The following is a 19,380-nucleotide window of genomic DNA, read 5'->3' as shown; positions in this document are numbered from 1 at the left end:
TGGTTTTTATATTCTCTAGTATACTTATTTTCTCATTTTGCTAGTTTTGCCATAATGATAATTTCTTTTTCTTTTTCCAGAATAATTAGAGATAAATTGAAGAATTTTTGGAATATTGTGGTTTATATCTTATATTCAGATATAGCTTATTGATGTTCATATTCATAATGACAATACTGGCAATTTGAATGCATTAATTATGTATGTTCTTATGGGTTTTTTTCTTCTTAAAAAACCCATATTTTATTTTTCTTTAAAGATATTTGATTCAATGACCATTTCCTGCTTCTTAGTATCTACTTAATGAGGATTTACTATTTTCCTGGCACTGTAATTATCACCCTGAATGCATTATGTCATATATTCTTTACAATAAGTTCATGAGGTGGACTTTTTAGGAGTCTTTTTTCAAATGATACACATATTAACTCATTTTTAAATGATCAGATTGTAATTTAAAGACAATGATTAACCATTTCAAGGCCAAATTGCATATTAAAGTAACAGAAATTGTATTCTTGCTGGGTCGTCGAAGTCCTTAATGGCAAAACGTGATGTAAGCACATCCACATGATCCTCTCACATTATTACTTCTGGAGGTATTTCTGTGTTTCCTCTAGGTCTTATTCTTGATAATGCAAATACATTATAGTAAATATGTTTTTGTAATTAGTTTAAAATACAGATCTCAGTTTTCCATAGAACTTATATTTCAGGATTTCAAGTTTTACAACGAAAGTAGAACAATCTCTACAAAAATATCTCATGCATTTATTCATGCAAATATAAATTTTTCTTTACTCAGACACAGGATTAATGGAAGGGCAATTTGTATTGTCCAAGCTCTAAGAGGCATGCTAAGCAGATATACAAGGCAGGAAGAGAAAATATTTTTTGTAAAGAAAAAAAGTGCTTTTTCAGCAAATCCGATGTATTCATTTACAAAAGAAAGGTTACAAATAAAACCTCAATTAACTTGAATATTTGCAAAGTACAAATAGTGATAATCTTGGTTTCATTTTCAATTTATAATATATTTCCCAATCTTGTATGATGATGTTATTTACTTGAGTAACTTGTAAAATGCATATAGCTCTTTCCTCTGATTTTCTGAATCAAAATCTGTAGGAGCTGACAAACTTGGTTACACTGACACACACACTCACACACACACACACAATCTACAACAAACCAATCAAGAAATAAAGAAACCCAACTAGATATTGATTTTTCTAAAAGTTGTGATTGCATTCATTTTTAAAAAGAATTTGATAATTATTGATTTTTGATGATTAAGAAGCAAATTCTATCATCCTCGTGTATTGCACAGTTTGTGTTTGATAAAGTTACATGTCTGCATTGAGTGATGTTGGAGAGAATGTGTTCTGACTTAAAGTGATGTCCTGGAAGTTACGGTAAATAACTTCCTCAGCGTTTAGACTTATGATTTGATATGGTAATTATAAAAATGTCTTCTTATATTGTCAAATATGACTTAAGGTTAGAATTGTTCCAGTAAGTCCAATTAATTCTAAGTAATACAATTTAATTTGGGGAAAAACAAAGCATAGAATTTAGATTTTATAACATATCTTTATGCTTGCTTTGAAATTAATCTGAATTAATGGTGTAAATTCGGTTACCTATGTGAAACATGTTTTTGGCATATTTTATAACTACATTTCATTGATGGGATCATCTTCCATTTGTGAGATTATAATATAATGGTTTCATTTCATAATAAATGCAGTTAAAGTGTTTTCTAATTGATGTTAAACAGTATTTTTTTAAGTTTTAGGAAGGTATCATGTTCGTGAAAAGTGAATGGAGAGGTGTACACCATATTGATATGATATATTTATATTGCAAAATGATTACCATTGTAGCGTTAGCTAACCTCTCCATCACATCACGTGACATAACTATCAATTTTTATATGTCAATCGTATCTCAATAAACTGCAAAAGAAAGGTGAATGGAGAAGAATCATGAATGTGTTCTTACTCCCATTTACCTATTATTAATCATAGAAGGAAAATTGGAAGATCAGATTGAAAGATTTCGAAGGTAAAGTTTTATAGTTCAGATCATCATGCGTTACTTGGAACAGCGTGGATATATTTGGATTATTTCCCTTAAAAGTGATCTAACTGCCATACGATATTATAAATAATAAAATTTTCTTAGCATCTCAAGTAAATAGTGTGATCTGAATTGTTATAGTTAAATATCAGATACAGAGGTATAATTATCTGTTACATTTTTATAAAACTTTTAAACCATAGATATTTTAAGAACTTTAAAAATATTTTTTAGAGCATTCTAGAATGTAAGATGTACTCTTTAAAACAAAACTTTATCAACCAAATCCAAGTACAGTTGTTTTTTGTCTTTTTTTCTCTATCAGTCATAAAACAAATGAATTAATGTATACTGCATCAAAGAAAATCTCAAATATGAAACCATTTATTTTGACGATTAAAAATTCAGTATTTTCTAAAAGCTGTTCTAAATATTTTTACATTTCACATTCTTAGTACTAGTGGAAAATATAGTTTTTCACTTCTGAAATTCTTACAAAGCCTATTGATGTCAGAAAAACAGTGACTTTTCATTATTCAATGGATGTGGAAAAAACGTGGTTGTCAGACCATGTGTTCTTGGTGAGGCAATTTGCATTTGCTAGAGAATGAAGCTTTATCTAAACACAACGGATTTGATTTCCACTTACTTTGATTTTTTTCAAAACTTTTTTGTTTATCCTTTGTATATGGAGCTACAGGCTGACTATGTTTTTTGACTACGTATTTTACAAAATTTCTAACTGGTTTCCGGAAATTAGGAATGCTGTAGAGCAGCGGTCCCCAAACATTTTGGCACCATGGACCGATGCTCCTATGAGACTCTAATGCCTGATGATCTGAGGTGGAGCTGAGGCCGTGATGCTAGCTAGCACGGGGGAGCAGCTGTGAATACAGACGAGGCTTTGCTGGCTCGCTGGTTCGCTGGCTGCTTGCCTTCTGCTGTGTGGCCTGATTCTTAACAGGCCACAGACTGGTACTGGTCCACGGCCCAGCCTCGGGGTTGAGGACCCCTGCTCTAGAGAAAAGAGCAATAGGCTAGCATCAGGAATGCTGTGTTCTTATTCTAGTTATGAAGCTGGAACATTGATCAAATCATTACATCTTTGTTTCAGTGTCTTTGCTCCAGAGATAACAAGGCCGGGACTCTTCACATGTCATTCAATTGTGGAGAGTTCATACACGATGTAGAAAGTTTCTTGTTTTATTTGTATGATTGCAAAGTATTCTGTTAGTTGACGTGTCATCTTGTCCTGATATATACATGTTTTATATGTTGCAGTGTCTGGTCATTTGAATTTTTTAAAAAATGATAGCAGTAATTCCTGTCTCCACTTTGTCGACATCAAATGCATAAAAAAATAGATTGTGAATATAGCGTCAGATATTTTCTTAAATGTGATTAACTGTGATAATAAATGCATAGAGGGTAATGGGACAATTTGATAAAGTAAATTTCTAAAAATCAGATTTATTTGTTATTAGATGGTATCTGAATGATGGTCTAGAAATATTGCTTTGTAGGATTAATCAGTTCAGTATATCAAATAAATGTCTAAATAAGAATCCCAATCACCATTTTAGAAACTCAGATTTTTAATTTTATCTACAGTGCTGCATCTGCCTATAGTTAGGTCCCTGTTTCTCCTGTTATTTTCCAGCTCATTGACTGAAGGCCTAGGAGAAGAGGCGATGGCTATTATTGCCTTTAGACGGCAGATGTAATGTTGATAGTCAGGTTATAGAGAACAGCTCTGAAGAATAAAATAGAACCAAGGGCAAACCTGAAAAAATGAGCAGACAATGATGGTCTTATTTCAAATCCTGAAGTTAAAAATGCGATAGACTTTTCTAAGTCCTTGTAACATTTCTACAAAGGTATCTTTATTATTAAAAATATATAACATCTTTTAAACTTCATAAAACATTTTCATATCTGGTTTCTTCCAAAAACAAATTATTATGGTATTGGTACAATTAGGAGCTTTGTTTGTTTCTTTATTTGTATTGCTCTAATTACCCATTGATAAAAGTCCATCAGTGCATAATGCCTGAGAGCATTATCAAAAGATTTGGGAAGGATTCATGCAGAGCAGTAATGTCTTTCCTTATTTGCTTAATCAGCATCACACTTTTCAGTTTGCCTAGATCATTGCCTCTGGCATGTCTCATAATACTTGTGGGGCCCAAGAACTTAGCTAAAAATTCTAAAATGTAAAGCATCAGTTGCCTGTCAAATTGTTCTATCTAAACTACTGAAAAGATTGTTTGAAGTATAAACAATACATACTGGATGAATTCCTACCAAGAAGTTTCATATCTTCTGTAAATAGTAAATGCTTTAGAAAATGTTTCATAAAATTTGAAATAGAAAATGTTGCTACATTGCAGATATATTTATATATAGGTAGAATAACTACAAAAAGTCGATTTCTGCGTAATTCTTTATAGTATCTTTATTTACTTGGATTTTTCTTCAATGCTAAGTGCCTAGCAATAATATTTTTATTTCTTTATTGTATGATCTGAAAAATGTTGGTACTATCATAATACAGTAATGTGGATAAGAAAGCTAAGGTGGTAATAAGTTATATAGGACATGCATTTAATAAAATATTGGCCAATTTTTAAATTTTTATTTCTATAATTCTCTCGTTTATATTTTTTAAATTATTCTAATAAAATTTCATAGGTTATTAGGTACCTATTATATGATATATACTGTCTTCCATGGATTAATGACAATTTTTATTAAGCACTACTATGTGCAGATAATGTGCTAATCATTTTAAGAGGATTACCTAAATATATCACAGTCCTATGATGTGGGTCTATTTTTAGCTCCATGTCATAGATGAAGAGATAGAGGTTTTTCCAGGATGAATGAGTTGCCCAGAGGAAATGCTTCTAGGAAGTGACAGCCTTTGGATTTGAAACTAGTCATTTGGATTACAGCATTTAAGTGCTTAACCACTATTGCAATCGAATTCACAGAGAAAACTCTTATTTTATAGGCACAGAAAAGTTCAATGTGCTGATTCTGTATTCCTCTCCTAATATACAACCTTGGCCACACTTGACGACAGCGAGAAGACATTTGTGTTTTGGACCCAGGGAACACTACTAACAATATTTTCTTGATCCCAAGTCAAAAGAATCCCATCGTACTTCATGTCACTCTTTCTTTAATAATTGGTAAGAAGTCAGCACAGGTGGCAACACGTATGCAGTCCCCAGGGGCTTGCTTGAGCAGGCAATCTCAAGGCAAGTTTTTTACCTAAGTTATACATTTCCCCTCGTGAGTTGATCCTGTTGACAACAACCTCTCTAAAATTTCTCCCTAAGCTTCTCTCAAGGTCACCATAGTTGTTTTCTATTCTAATTAATGCTTATTTAACTTATATTCTTCCTAAATGCACCCATGCTTACCCAAACACCAACAGAAGTCTCAGTAACATGGATGCAGGCTTAGACTGTGTTCTAAGACCATGTTATCTAAATAAAATTCAGATAAGGATGAGGCTATTAAAGAAGGACAAGTTATCGGGCCTGTGCCCTCACCATATAGTGTTGGATGAGACCTCGGATCGTCCATAGGGATACTCGTGTTCACAAAGGGGCAAACCCGGAGTCCTTGGCTCCCAGCAATTCTAAGACCATGTACACACTGCCAGGCCCTCAGTCAGGGCTCAGTTCTATTCCCCGCATTCTCCATTCTCTCATGGCTTTGTCCTCTGTGACCTTGGTATTGTCATCTGAGTCTTCCTTTCTTTTATGTAAGAAATATCCACGCTGTAGATAAAAGCTAAACCCACATGTATCATTGAGATAAGTCATTCTCCCCTTGAGATTCCTATAAAACTATTAAGGGGCAAGAACCTTAAAAATTGAAGAAGCTTATGATTTTATAGATGGATCTAAGATGCATGTCTTTAAGATATTCAGGTTTTTCCTCCTAGAATAGTTCTCAAGGCATTTGAGATCATGTATTTTTAACAGTGCTATAGAATACATCTCAGCCTGGAAGCGACATGTTAATGAACTTGTGGGGGTGTGTGTGTGTGGTGTGTGTGTGTGCGTGTGTGTGTTTGTTGATCAATTTTAAATGTACGATATGATAATTCAAGAAGTACCAGAGAGTAATGCTTCCTAACAGCAGCTGGTGAAGGAAGGGTTCGCTGTGTAGCCGTCTCAGCTGCCTTGCTCCGCTGCTGGGGTGACGCAGGTGTTCTGCCCTGTCTGTCAGAGTCGCCTTCAGCAGTATCCTGTTGACCACATAATCTGTATTGGTCTCTTTCCCTTCCTGTCTCACATTCTTACTCCCTTATAGATGCTTCTAGAGAGAATCTGCCAAATGAACCTATGGCACCTGAATTCTTGCCCCAGGCTCTGTTTTTCAGGGGAACTCAATTTAAGACATCGGTAACAAGGTGGGGAAGAAAAGTTGAGTGAGCGATCAGCCATGCCACTGCAACTAAAAATAAGGAAGGCTCAGGACAGCCATGACAGGAGAGATGCAAATTAGAAATGGTTATGATCGTGTTAACCTCAGTAAAGTTACAAACAAAAAGAGAATAAACGTTGCTTCAAACGATCATAGATATAAAAAATGAGTAGCAGAAAAATATATTAAGCAGTGTTTTCCCCCAGGTAGCAACTCAGAGACTATCCTCTCCTTGTTCTCTTCTAGGGGTCGGTGCGGGGGAAACTCTATAGATATAATTAATTAAAGTACATTTCAAAACACTTAAATTGAAAAAGTCCCTGAAAAGTGGTGCTCACCCTTTCTTCACATATTTCCATGAGGACACCTCATGTATGAGAGTCGCTGCCAGACATTGATATATAAGGACTCAATGACGGTGTAAGATAGAATCTATATGCATATGTTAAAGGAGCTTAGTTTTTCTTTGCACATTATTTATATATATGCAATTATATATAATTTACATAAAACCTACAAAGAAAACATAAACTATCTATACACAAATTTAAAATTTATCTTCCTGTATTCCAGTTCATGGTCTTGTATCTTCACGCAAGTGTATGCACCACACTTTGGAAAGCATTGCTCCAAGTTCATCTGTACGGCTTGCATAATTTAGGCCACAGGTCTTGAACATTTCTTACTGCCGATTGTGGTGCAGACGGCTCTGCTAAGCATTTGGAAAGTGAATGATCACAGAGTGGTGGTTTCCTATGACAGTTCCAGCTTTGACTTTGGCGTTTGGTTCCCATAGTCTCTTACCCATTACTGTGGCTGAGAAACATGAATAAAAACTTTGGGGGTTACTGTGGAAAGTTAAAATGACAGAAAACAGAGACTAAAATATAAAGGAAAACCGAAACTCCTAAGGTGAATGTAACCAGACCTATAAGAAGTTATAAGTTTATTTATATCCTGTATTTCTCGCTCATTTCCAGGACTGAGAATTATCTGTTTTTCTAATTATAGCTATTTTACTAGGTTGAAGAAAAATTGTTTTCTCCTCTAACTAGCACAAAAGTTATTTCTACATAGTTTTACTATCCCGAGATCCTAATTTCCTTATCCTATACCACATTGTCCGTAATTATTTTATTTCTTAATTTACAGTGGGAAAAAAATTATGAAAATACAGTTTGTTCATTTTTTCCACCAAAATTATCTGCATCCCCAGTCATTCTTTTTTTCCTTTTCTTTTCACCGGTGGGATACGTACAGCCCTCCATCACTTCCCCTCTGCAGCAGACAGCTTCTCTCCCACCTATATTTCCATGGGAGCAAATCTACTGCTTCCTTGATACAGAATTATATTGAGATATAATTTTGCAGAAGCGCTCCAAACGGTCTTCGAGAATCCCTGCAAGCTCTCCTCTACATCCCAAATCCCTAAAAGACAAAAAGCAAAAAAAAATCAGTTATAATTCTCAGTGAGCCTAGATTAGGTATTATAAATTCAAAAGCTTACAGGAGCCATAATACAATTTCAATAGATATAAAAATTGTGGAAATATTTATTTTTCACTAAAAAATGTCCTGTCTGTAGAGGGTTTTGGACCCAATTCCCGTGTGTCTGTGTAGGGCATGGGACTGTGTTCTGGGCCTGGGGGGGGTCCCCGCAGCATCTAGCAACTCTCTGTGACACCAGCTGCAAAGCTCATGATTTAACTCAATCTGATGCCCAGACACACAAACTTGAGCCTCCAAGTGCAAGCCCAGATTATCACCTGGGTGTCTGACTCACCAGCTATACATCGGAGATTCTATTGACCCCCTCGTTGGGTTCACTGAATTTACTAGATCACTGGTGTATTATGAAAGGATATAACTCAGGAACAGCTGGATGGAAGAGATGCACAGGGCAAGGCTTAGGGCAGGACATGGAGCTTCCACGTCCTCTCCCTTCACACCACTCTCCCCAAACCTCTAAGTGTTCACCAACCCAGAAGCTCTCCAGACCCCATTCTTCATTATGCAGGCATGCTTAAGTAAATCATTGGCTATTGGCAATTGATTAAACTTCCCTCTCTCTCTTCCCAGGAGGTAGGGTGGGTGGGTGAGATTGAAAGTTCCAATCCTCTTATCACAAATTCTCCTTGCAACCAGCCCCCATTCTTAGGTGTGCTCCAAAGGTCATCCTATTAACATAACAAAACCACCTTTCTCACTCTCTTCACCTAGGAAATTCCATGGGTTTTAGGAGCTCTTTGCTGGAAAAGGAGATGAATACCAAATATACATTTCTTACTATAAATCACGCAAATTCTATGTTGCATTAAGGCAAATATGTTAGATTTTTGGCAATAATGGTTTTTTTAAGTTCAAAATTGAAAATAAATTTAGCAATACCTTTTTTTTTAACTTCTTTGATTTGTCACTGAAAACCCAGCACCTTTGTCCTCTGAGAATAGACCAATCTTAGCTCTTTTGTCTAGTGTTGCATCATTGTTCAAGATGGAATGTAGACATTAACCTCTGCATATGGTCCTTTAACTCTGTTCAGTTTTATAATACCAATATTAATAGGAAATATACATAATTCTCAAATGTTTTAATACTTAAAATATGGAAATACAGACTTTTTTTTTTTAATCTTTTTTAGGAATAATTTTAGATTTACATAAAAGTTGCAAAGACAGCCCAGAATTTCAGTTTCCCCTAATGTTACCATCTGTGTTACCATGATACCTTTGTCAAATCTAAGAAACCAGCATGGTTACATTACTATTACCTAAGCTCTAGATTTTATTTAGATTTCACCAGTTTTTCATTGAATAGTCTCCTCCTATTCTAGGGTCCAATCCAAGATAGGACATTGTGTGTAGTGATCACGTCTACCTGTTGAGGTTTTTGACAGTTCCTAAGACTTTCCTTGTTTTTGATTACTTGGGCAATTTTGAGGAGTACTTGGCTAATATTTTGTAGGATGTCTCTCACTTTCACTCATTTTGGATTTCTCGGAAGTTTCTAACTCTTGATCAGACTAGGATTATGGGTCTCTGGAAGGAACCCCACAGAAGTGGGGGCGACCTTCTCTCCACGTCACGTCAGGAACCATAAGTTAGCCACATGACATCACCGATGACATTAACTTGGTCACTCCGTTCCAATAGTGGAGCCCAGGCTTCACTGGAAGGGTACCGATTTCCCCTTCTGTGCTCTAAATTAAATCCATTTCACACAGTGAGCAGGGAGAACTCACTTCTGCCTCCTGACACAAGAGTATCTGCACATGTTATTTGGGACACTTCTGTAAGATTTGTCTCACTTCATATTTATTTATTTTTTTCAATCATTGATTTATATCAGTCAATATTCCTGTATGTTTATTTTATACTTTGAGTTATAATCTGGTACTATGTTATTTATTTTGTCGCTAAAATTCTTTCCAGATTTGGCCATTGGGAACACATTCATTTGACTCCTGTGTCCCTTTGACCTACCCCTGTCCTTTTAGTTTCACGCACTTGTACCTCAGGGTGCTCCAGGCCCATCTTGTATTTTCCTCACTCCAGGCCAGAACTGACCATTGCTCCAAGAAGCCTGGTTTCCCTTTATTGGAGTCTGGTGTTTGAAAATCAAGATCTGAGTTTTGGGAATGCTGTTTGCTACTGGGACTCATCGCTTCTAAGTGCTCTAGGCAGAAAGACTGTGTATATGTACATGCATGTAATATATGCATGCATGCCAATCCATCCACATATGCATATTTATAATTTTGTTCATCTACCCCTCAGTATTTATGTATACATATATATATTATATACACACTGTGCACGCGCGCGCACGCGCACACACACACACACACACACACACACACAGAGGAATGTAAATTCATGCTGATGTTTCCTACTGTAATCCAGCCTCAAAAGGAATGACTATAGCCTGGGCTCTTGCTTATCTGTAACTTTTCTCTCTGACAGTGAAAAATCTGGATCTCGCCATCCACCGCCCATTTACATATTTGTTCAACCTCAGTATAAATGAAAAGTAGTTTCAGAATCGTTAACCCATAAACTTACTGATTGCATTGTTCATGCATTATTCATGTTGTGTTTAACTTAAAATTTGCAGCCCAAACACCATTTTCCAGAGTTACTGAGGTCTGTTCCTTTCCCTCCCGTACCCCATTCGGTAGTCTTACATTTATGTCGCAGTTCCATCCATTTGTCAGTCTGCATTCCATCTTGGGATCCCTGGCCATATTGGTTTATGATCATTTTTATTTGGTTTCCTTAGTTCGTTTCATGATTTTTATTCGACAACATTAAAATTTTCCCTCTGTGATGCACAGCTCTACGTGTTTTAAAAAGTAACATAGCCATGTGTTCTAGTGCTGTACAAAATAATTCTGTCGCCCTAAAAAGTCCCCTCTGTGCCTTCTTTGTAGTCGCAGCACCCCACCCCCCAATCTGCCTACCACTCACCTGTTTTTCTAGACCCGCGGTGTTAGATTTTCCAAAATGTCAAATAAATGGAATCATAAATATGTAGCTTTCTGGACCTGGCTCCTTTCACTTACTTAAATCGATTTCTATCATTACTATCGTTCCACATCCTTGCTATCATTCGATACCCTCTTTTTTTCAGTATTAACCATTTACATGGATGTACAGTGTTACCTCATTCTGACTGTAATTTGCATTTCCCTAGTAATAAGGATGTAACGCCTCCTTTCAAGTTTTTATTTGCCAACCACATATTTTTAGCGAAGAGTTCTTTTAGGTCTTTTAACCCACTTTAAATTGGATATTTTTTTTCAGTTTCTTGTTTTAAAGATTCTTTGTATATTCTGGATAAAGTTCCTTATCTTATATGTGGTATGCAAGTATTTTCTCTAAGATCAAGCTTGTCTTTTCATTTGCACAGAGCAACATACTGAATTTTGATAAAGACCAATCTCTTAATATTTCCAACCCAAGGACGTGTAGATATTCTATATTTTCTTCCAGAAATATTATAATTTATGAATTTACGTTATGTCATTGATCTATTTTGAGTTCATTTTTATTTAAGATGTGAGATATGTGTTGTTTATGTTTTTAATCAATTTTTAAAATATTTCAAAGAGCCAGTGTTCGCTTTTCCTCATCCTACTATTTTCCTGTTTTCAATTTCTTTATCTCCTCTAGTTTTTATTATTTCGATCCTTCACCTGCCTTTAGGTTTAATATCAATTTTTTCTTTTAGTTTTCTAAGTTGGGAGATTATTCATTATAGGCCTTTCTTATTTCTGCTGTGCATTTATGAAAAATAATTCCCTTTAAGAACTGCTTTAGCTGCATCCTATAAATTTTGATAAATTATATTTTAATTTATTTTGAAAGTTTTTAAAATTGACTTGAGACTTCCCCTTTATCTCATAGTTGTTTATAAATGTATTTTTAAATTTCCAAATGTGTGCAGATTTTCCAGATATTTTTATTAACATCTAATTAAATTTCGTTATGAGAACGTATATTATATAGTTATCTTTATTTATATTTACTGCCTTTTTTTTAAGGATATGGGATAAACATCTGTCTGGGTGGTTTGAGCAGTGACTGCTCATCCCATTCTGTGGCTTGTACCACCGCGGGAATAAGGGGGTGACTTTCCATTGGATTTTTGGGGTACTCCCACTGAAAGCCAGATAGAGTTCCTGGAGGAGAATACAGTAAGAGGTAGGAACTTCACCGTGCCTGGGTTTGCTGGGAGCATCACACTAGCAGGAAATGGAGAGGCTCAATTTTTGTGTCTTAACTGAAGTCTCCAAATTTTGACATGGCCATCTGTACATTGATCTCAATTTTTTTTTTTTCCTGAGTTCACAACAAATCTAAAATATGCAGTTTTTCAAAGCTTTTTTTTTTTCTTGTAAGGGTGAGGGTGATATCTTTTCAGCTCTGTCTCTGATTTAAAACATAAATCTGCTCTTAAGTTTTAATATCCTTCAGCATTTTAATAGTTTCCTCTACTAGTTTTTCTTTCACACTCTACAGTAATGAGAAAAATGATTTTGAAAATGTTAAGTCATAAAGGTTGAAATTAGATGATTTTCTTTAGTCATCTAGTCTTTAAATCTATACTTTTTGGGAAAGTGGATTAGTCCATCAGTTTCATTTCTGAAAAGATGCTTAAGCACGGAAAGATGGCACCAATTAAATGAATTTCCTAAAGTCTGTCTTACTAGTATGAATTAATAATACCATAATTTTTTTCTGAGCGAAAATATTCAACAATTTCAATGAGCTATCATTTCAGTCAGAAAAGTGTTTGCTGATGAACTGACAGATTTTTTTTTCTCGAATGATACAAATACATTTGTTTCTTTCATTAACTGAAAAACAAAAGAAACAAAAAGCTCCTGCCACCCTAGAACTAAGACACTGAACATGACATTGTAAAACGGTCCAGTTATATGAAAAAGCTGTTGAAATTGCTTTGATTCTAACTTAGGATCATATTCAGTTGTTAATAATTAATAGGTCAATGATGAGGTTTTGACTTTGGCTTTTGACTTTTTTCCTGTGTTTTATATCCTTGAAAATGATGCTATCTTTTTTTTTTTTTCCATTTCGTAGTAATTCTGATATTATTAGCCTTTCGTATGAAAATTTTTGTCTAAATCACTTAACGGGTATGTGCAAACACACACACAGATTTAGGGATAATTGCCGTTTATTCTTCTATTTCTCAGACTTCCATTTAAAATGTCTAGCTTTTTAATACAGCAATTAATTATTATTATTATTCTTATTTTTTTTATTAAGCAAGGCAACTCTTAGTTGACCTCACAGATTACAAGGACCTTGTCAGCTTACAATCCCTTATTTTTTATTTTTTAAACGCCTACAGCACCTGGTCTTCCTAGGTGGTCTCCCATCCGAGTACTAACCAGGCCTGACTCTGCTTAGCTTCCGAGATCAGACGGGATTGGGCTCGTTCAGGGTGACATGGTCGAAGACAGCAATTAAAAATTTTTTAAAAAGCTGATGACTGTATTTAGACTAAAGTCCAGACTGCTTTCAGTGACCGTCATGGCCCTCTGTGCTTAGGCCATTCCGACATGTGTCATGTGTCGTCTTAAGCCCTTTGCACTCCTTCTGCTTCTGTAGCACGTTCTCTTCTCTGTTGAACATACGTGCTTATGTCCAACGGAGCATCTTTACACGAGCAAGATGTCCATTCTCTCTAAATAAATAAATATGGTGTCTCTTCTGATTATTAAAATGATCAGGCTTTCAAAAATAATGGAAATTATATTTATGAACTTTTATTTTAATAGAAAGTAGAAAGACTTCATCAGGGAGCCTCATGCTGGCTGTTCATTTTAAAATGAGTATTTTATAAAAACATTCTCACATTTCTTATGAGTTAAGAACTTAATCTGTTATAGCAAAGTGTCCATTGGTTCAAAAGCAAGCTGCTCTTTGGTGCTTGGAAATCACTGGGCTGATAGCAACATTGTACACTGCTCCTGACGTGCTGAAAACGTGGACTCTCAAACAAGATGATATTATTCCGTAAGAAAATGTGTTCTAAATTTTAAACATCTCATTATCAGCAAATGTTGGAACATAAAACTTTCATGTATTTTTTTTTTCTTGGATAGTAACCATCAATTGTCAAGGAGAAACAGAAAATTCACCAAAACACAAATGTTCCTTCAAAGCATCCCAAGTATTAAAAAGAGTCGCCTTTTTTAACAACAGATTTATTTTAAGATACTAGCCAATTGCTTCACAGTGCAGTATTAGATTTTTAAAGCAACAAATGCTTAGTTCTAGCAATACCAGAGATTAGACATTTTAAAGAAAGTGTAAGGATTAGGGATTAGTGAAGGCAGAGATAAAAAAGGAAAAATAAAGGGAATCTAAAAAATGTCCATGTAGACAAGCTTCATCTTCCAGGTGACCTTTTGCATCTCACTCGTCTTGGTTAGTTATCATCTCTGGAGAACTCCAGAAGTGCTGCCTCCGTTCATCAAATGCTTCCCAAGTTGTGGAGGAAAATTTTGGTTTCAATGTTACTATTTACTGAGGTAAAGAGACTTTTAAAAGTATAGAAGGTAGAGATTGTATAGAATATGCATAGGCTATACAAATAGCCTATGGAAATAGTTTATTTTCACAAAATTTTATCAGGGAATACGTTCTAAGAGCTTTAATGGATGTCTGAAACCACAGGTAGTAGCAAACCCTAAACATATACACTGTTTTCCCTATACATAAATACATACATACATTTTCCCTTAAAGGAAGCACTCTACGGCTTCTCTCTGGCATATCTGAATTACCAGCATCACTGCTCTTGCATTTTGGGGCGATTATTAAGTAGAATAAGGGTTACTTAAACACAAGCACTGCAATACCTCAGCGGTTTATCCGATAAGCAAGACAGCTATTAAATGACTACAAATTTGGGGGCATGTACAGTCTAGAGATACTGGACCCAGGGATGATACATGTCCCATGCAGGATGGACTGGGACTGTGAGAGATTTTATCCAGCTACTCAGAACGCGTGCAGCTTAAAAGTTATAAATAGCTTATTTCTGGACATTTTTATTTAATATTTTCTGACCATAGTCGGCTGTGGGTAACTGAAACCACTTAGGTTCTGGGACTTATATCAGCCTTTTATTTCACATAACGTTTTTCTGTTGCTACTCTACTGATAACTGAAGTATAAGTATTTTGTATAATTGCCAGGATTTCTGGTGAGAAGGATTCATAGCAAACACGTTCACTCCTTTCATTAAGGTTTACACCACCATGATCCTGATATACTATTGACCAGTTTTCACTGTGGTTGCCAGAAATCTTTCTGCTAGAGCAATTTCCTGTAATTACTCTTGTACAAAAAAACTAGTGAGATTTGGGGGTATGGATGAGAATGATGTAGATATAGCATTTTTGAGGCTCTAAGTATTCCTGGTGATTTAATTATTAGGCTGATAGTGTTAAAGACACTGTTTCCTAGTTTTAAAAAATAAGTTTATATTATGAGCTTGTCTATAGAAGCAGGCTCTATTACTGCTACTACTACTGCTATTACTATTATTATTACTATTACTATTATCATTATTATTATTAAAAGTATTTTGAGTGAACATCAAGATTGATCTACGTTTTCTTACCTGTGCTCACAGTACTGGTTCCCTATTGAATCAGCAGCTAAAGTTTTCTGTGTATACTGTCTAATGAAGAATGATATAGTTGAAAACAAAAAATCTGTTTCTTCATTTTGAACTCTAACAGAGGCTCTTGCAATGCACACAATAAATACTCTAAAGGGGTTCCAACTGCAAGATCGAATTTTCTCAAATAATTTTTTTTAATCCCATGGGCTAAGAATTTTGAAAAATTATACAAAGAAATTCATAATGTAGAAAAAGGCATAATGCAGAATGATGTAATAAAGAAATCCTATCCTAAAAAAAAAAGATTAAATTTCATCCAGTAGGTGAGAATTGGATGGGGCTTAATCTGAATTTAAATGTAGGTATAAAGTTTTTAGCTGCAAGTCAAAGGAGGGAAAAAAAGTGAACCATTCAATTTTGCTGGGAATCCGGAATAGATAATTTAGCGCCTAGTTTTGAAACATAGCCTCTAGGGAGATCCTTTAATGTCCCCACACAGGAAACTGGGCAGATCCACACTTCCCACAGGAGTAGAGGCTGAGCTGAGATTCTACTTAATGAGCCCTAGAAGCCATCGGAATTCCTGGGACCTCCAACAGAAATATAAACATCTGCAAATGTGCCAGTGGACCTAGGAGAGCTTTGAAAACACGATTAAGAGAAGAAAATCAAGTGAATTCTTGGGCTACATGGCCTGAGAATATGAGGATGTTCGCGTATTGTAGAGTGATGCAGAGTGAGAAGCGACTGTTCAAATTGTCTACTGTGTGGCAAATTTATAACTTAAAACAACAGTTATTATTTTTTCTACCTATGGATATACAAACTGGGAAGGGCTCAGGTGACAGTTCTTCTCACCTCCACATGGTGACAACAGAGAGGGCGCAAATGGGGCTGCAGAACCCACGGTCAGTGTGGCTCACACATGGTGCCTGGATGCTGGTTGTTAGTGGTTTAGCTGGGAATCTCAGCTGGAAGATTAATTGTTTTTGTCTTTCCGGAACTTTCCATTGAGCTGCTTGGGCTTTGGGTTTCTCTAGTGGATTGATAACTGGGTTTTTGGGATGACTATTCCAAGAAGCCTGAGTGGAAGCTAAACATCTCCTTAGAACTTAGGTTCAGAAGTCCCATATATCAATCTACACCATTTTACTACTCACATAGTCACTCAGGCTAGCCCAAGTTCAAGGTGAGTAGAATCTGATTCCAGCAACTCGATGAGAAGAGTTTTTAAAAAGTGTAGCCATATTGATCTGCCAGAGTTTATCCTTTGGCCACAAATTAATCACAAAGTAGTTATATTACTTCCTAAGTCTTGAGAAAGACTCATCCCATTATTACATTGGTGTGAAGCCCAGGATCTTGTCATGTAAATCAAGTTCACTTGAAGATGAGATTGCAGAGTTACTGATCTTCAAGTACTGTTTGCCTTGATTCACTTACTACATTAAATCAAAAATGAGTTTTATTTTTGAAGCTTCTAAATTGTCAACCTTCAATTGAATACCATATACTTCTCTCAAAAATCAAAGTTTAGTATGGTAAAGTTTAGAAAAAATAAATATATCTCATTTTCAGAATCTATAAAATTAAATATTTCTATTAGATTTTAATAGTGCATGATTTGTTTGATTTTCTTTTATTTTACCATTTCCACATAAAAATAAAATACTTTAAACACCATGACATAAGTATGTGATATGGTGCTGTGTGTGTTATATATTTATTGCATATGGTTTGTGTGTTGTGGTGAGTACATGCATATATGCCAGAATTTGAATATCCATTAATGCATTTCAAACAAGTCTAATTATAAAAACTTTTCTTAGCTTAACTTAGGAAATGTTCTCACCATAAATATCTAGATCGCATTAACAAAGGCAGATTTCAAGACCAACAAATCTGATCTAGTCTTCCTGACATTTTATTGTCACTTTGTGAAGTCTGCCATTTGCGTTCTTGCATTGTCATGGAAATAAGTTTCTAGGGCATCCTGACCACATTTTTAACTCATGCTTTCAGAGAACTGCCTTCTCCTTTCACACAGCTGTCTCTGGACCTTTAATTCTCTTGCGCTTCGCATTTGTCAATATCGTGGATTAAAATCTTCCGCCCAGCCTGACACATTGACCTTTGTATTTGCATCTGTTTGGACTAAAACTGCTGTTAATTAAGAGATTTCTACTAATTAGTTACACTCATATTTAGTCTATCACTGTGTAATGACTACAGAATTTGGAAGGCTTAGATGAAGTTATGTAAATTTAACCTGAGGTTTACCTGGCTTTACTCAAATTTGTTTAATCAGTTAAGTTCTTTCAGAGAAACTATTCCTAGTTGACACTTGTAAAAGAAAGATAAGATCTAATGTTTTAGAATCACACAAACTTTAGAATTTTATCTTTTAAAAATAAATTTTAAAATGTTTAGCCAAGTCGTACAATTCTTGATATAATAACAAAATTCAGAATTAAATTTTATTTCTAAATTCAGATATCTTAAAACTTTGAATAATAAGTAATTCTATTAGGTGCCATAGTCACCACTTCAAAGATATTGTGAGTTGAATTTTAGATTCTGTTGCACCAGACCTCAATTTTTGAACATAAAGAAAATTATTTCACGTGGTACACATATAGGCAGATACAGTCTTTATTAAATTAATGCCTAATGGATGCTGTTTTAGTGATGTGGAAATAAATATAAAAATTCCTTTTTTATAAATAAATTTATAGGATTTTCTTATATTATTGGAACATTTCACAGTTGCTTCATAATTAAATCAAAATTGATTTAACTGCAATATTCATGAGCAAAATCTGTTTTTATTTCTTTTTTTAAGTAACAGCTGTCAACTAGGGACTAATATGTACCCTCTTAATATCCATACACACGTATTTACATATAACGATAAGTAAAAGGGAGTTAAACAAATGTAGACATTTCATATCTTCATAAGTAATGTTATGATAATCCTATGGATTCAGTCAAACATTTTAGTGGAAGAAATTAAATATCATATATAATAATATTTCAGCTTAATAAAGTACTTTATTATAATTTTTAATGAAGTATTTGGATAAACACAAAGAATACTTAATGCTTGTCTCTAAAAGAAATAGTTGGCCAATTGCTATGTAACTATATGTTACCTTAGGTCAATGTGTGAAAAAATAGACCAGGATACCTGTTTTAAAGGAACTAGAGCTTTATAGTGTCTCATATCTTTTTTACGCCTACAGCACCTGGTCTTCCTAGGTGGTCTCCCATCCAAGTACTAACCAGGCCCGACCCTGCTTAGCTTCCGAGATCAGATGGGATTGGGCACATTCAGGATAGCATGGTCGTAGACTCTTCCTCATATCTGTTTCATTAAAATGATCCCTCTTATCAAATATAATTACCGATATTTAACATTTAATTTTTTAATTTTAAAGTTTCTTTGAGTCAAAATGAAGGAGAGTGACAGTGACACAATTTTGATAGGGACCATATACTCATGTATTTCATCTAAGGCGATATACTAAATATATAAAAAGTTTTTTTGCTGAACAATATAATGTGTATGAATAAACTATTGATGAATGTGCAGTTTTCACAGGATGTCTATGAGAAAGAAGTTGCTGCTTCTAACACTGACTGTTACTGTGTCCTGTTCTGTGCAACCTTAACTGCATCACCGCCCCGCCTCCC

At 34.9% G+C, this 19,380-nt stretch overlaps 1 protein-coding gene, 1 non-coding gene and 1 pseudogene across 2 annotated transcripts in view; 1 reads left to right on the top strand and 2 right to left on the bottom strand.

Moving 5' to 3' along the window:
- LOC120583474 (collagen alpha-1(I) chain-like) overlaps window positions 1-19,380 on the top strand; it is a 402,565-nt gene that overhangs the window by 3,320 nt on the left and 379,865 nt on the right. The window lies entirely within an intron of this gene.
- LOC120590361 (uncharacterized) lies at window positions 13,393-13,511 on the bottom strand (annotated as a pseudogene).
- On the bottom strand, window positions 18,921-19,039 carry LOC120590538 (5S ribosomal RNA). The gene has a single exon (XR_005649729.1). It is a non-coding gene; the product is annotated as a 5S ribosomal RNA (ribosomal RNA).

This window comes from Pteropus medius, unplaced genomic scaffold (assembly GCF_902729225.1).
Source record: "Pteropus medius unplaced genomic scaffold, Ma_sr-lr_union100, whole genome shotgun sequence".
NCBI classification, from domain to species: domain Eukaryota; kingdom Metazoa; phylum Chordata; class Mammalia; order Chiroptera; family Pteropodidae; genus Pteropus; species Pteropus medius.
Note: the sequence above shows the minus strand (reverse complement) of the source record. Positions and strands in the feature narration are given on the sequence as shown.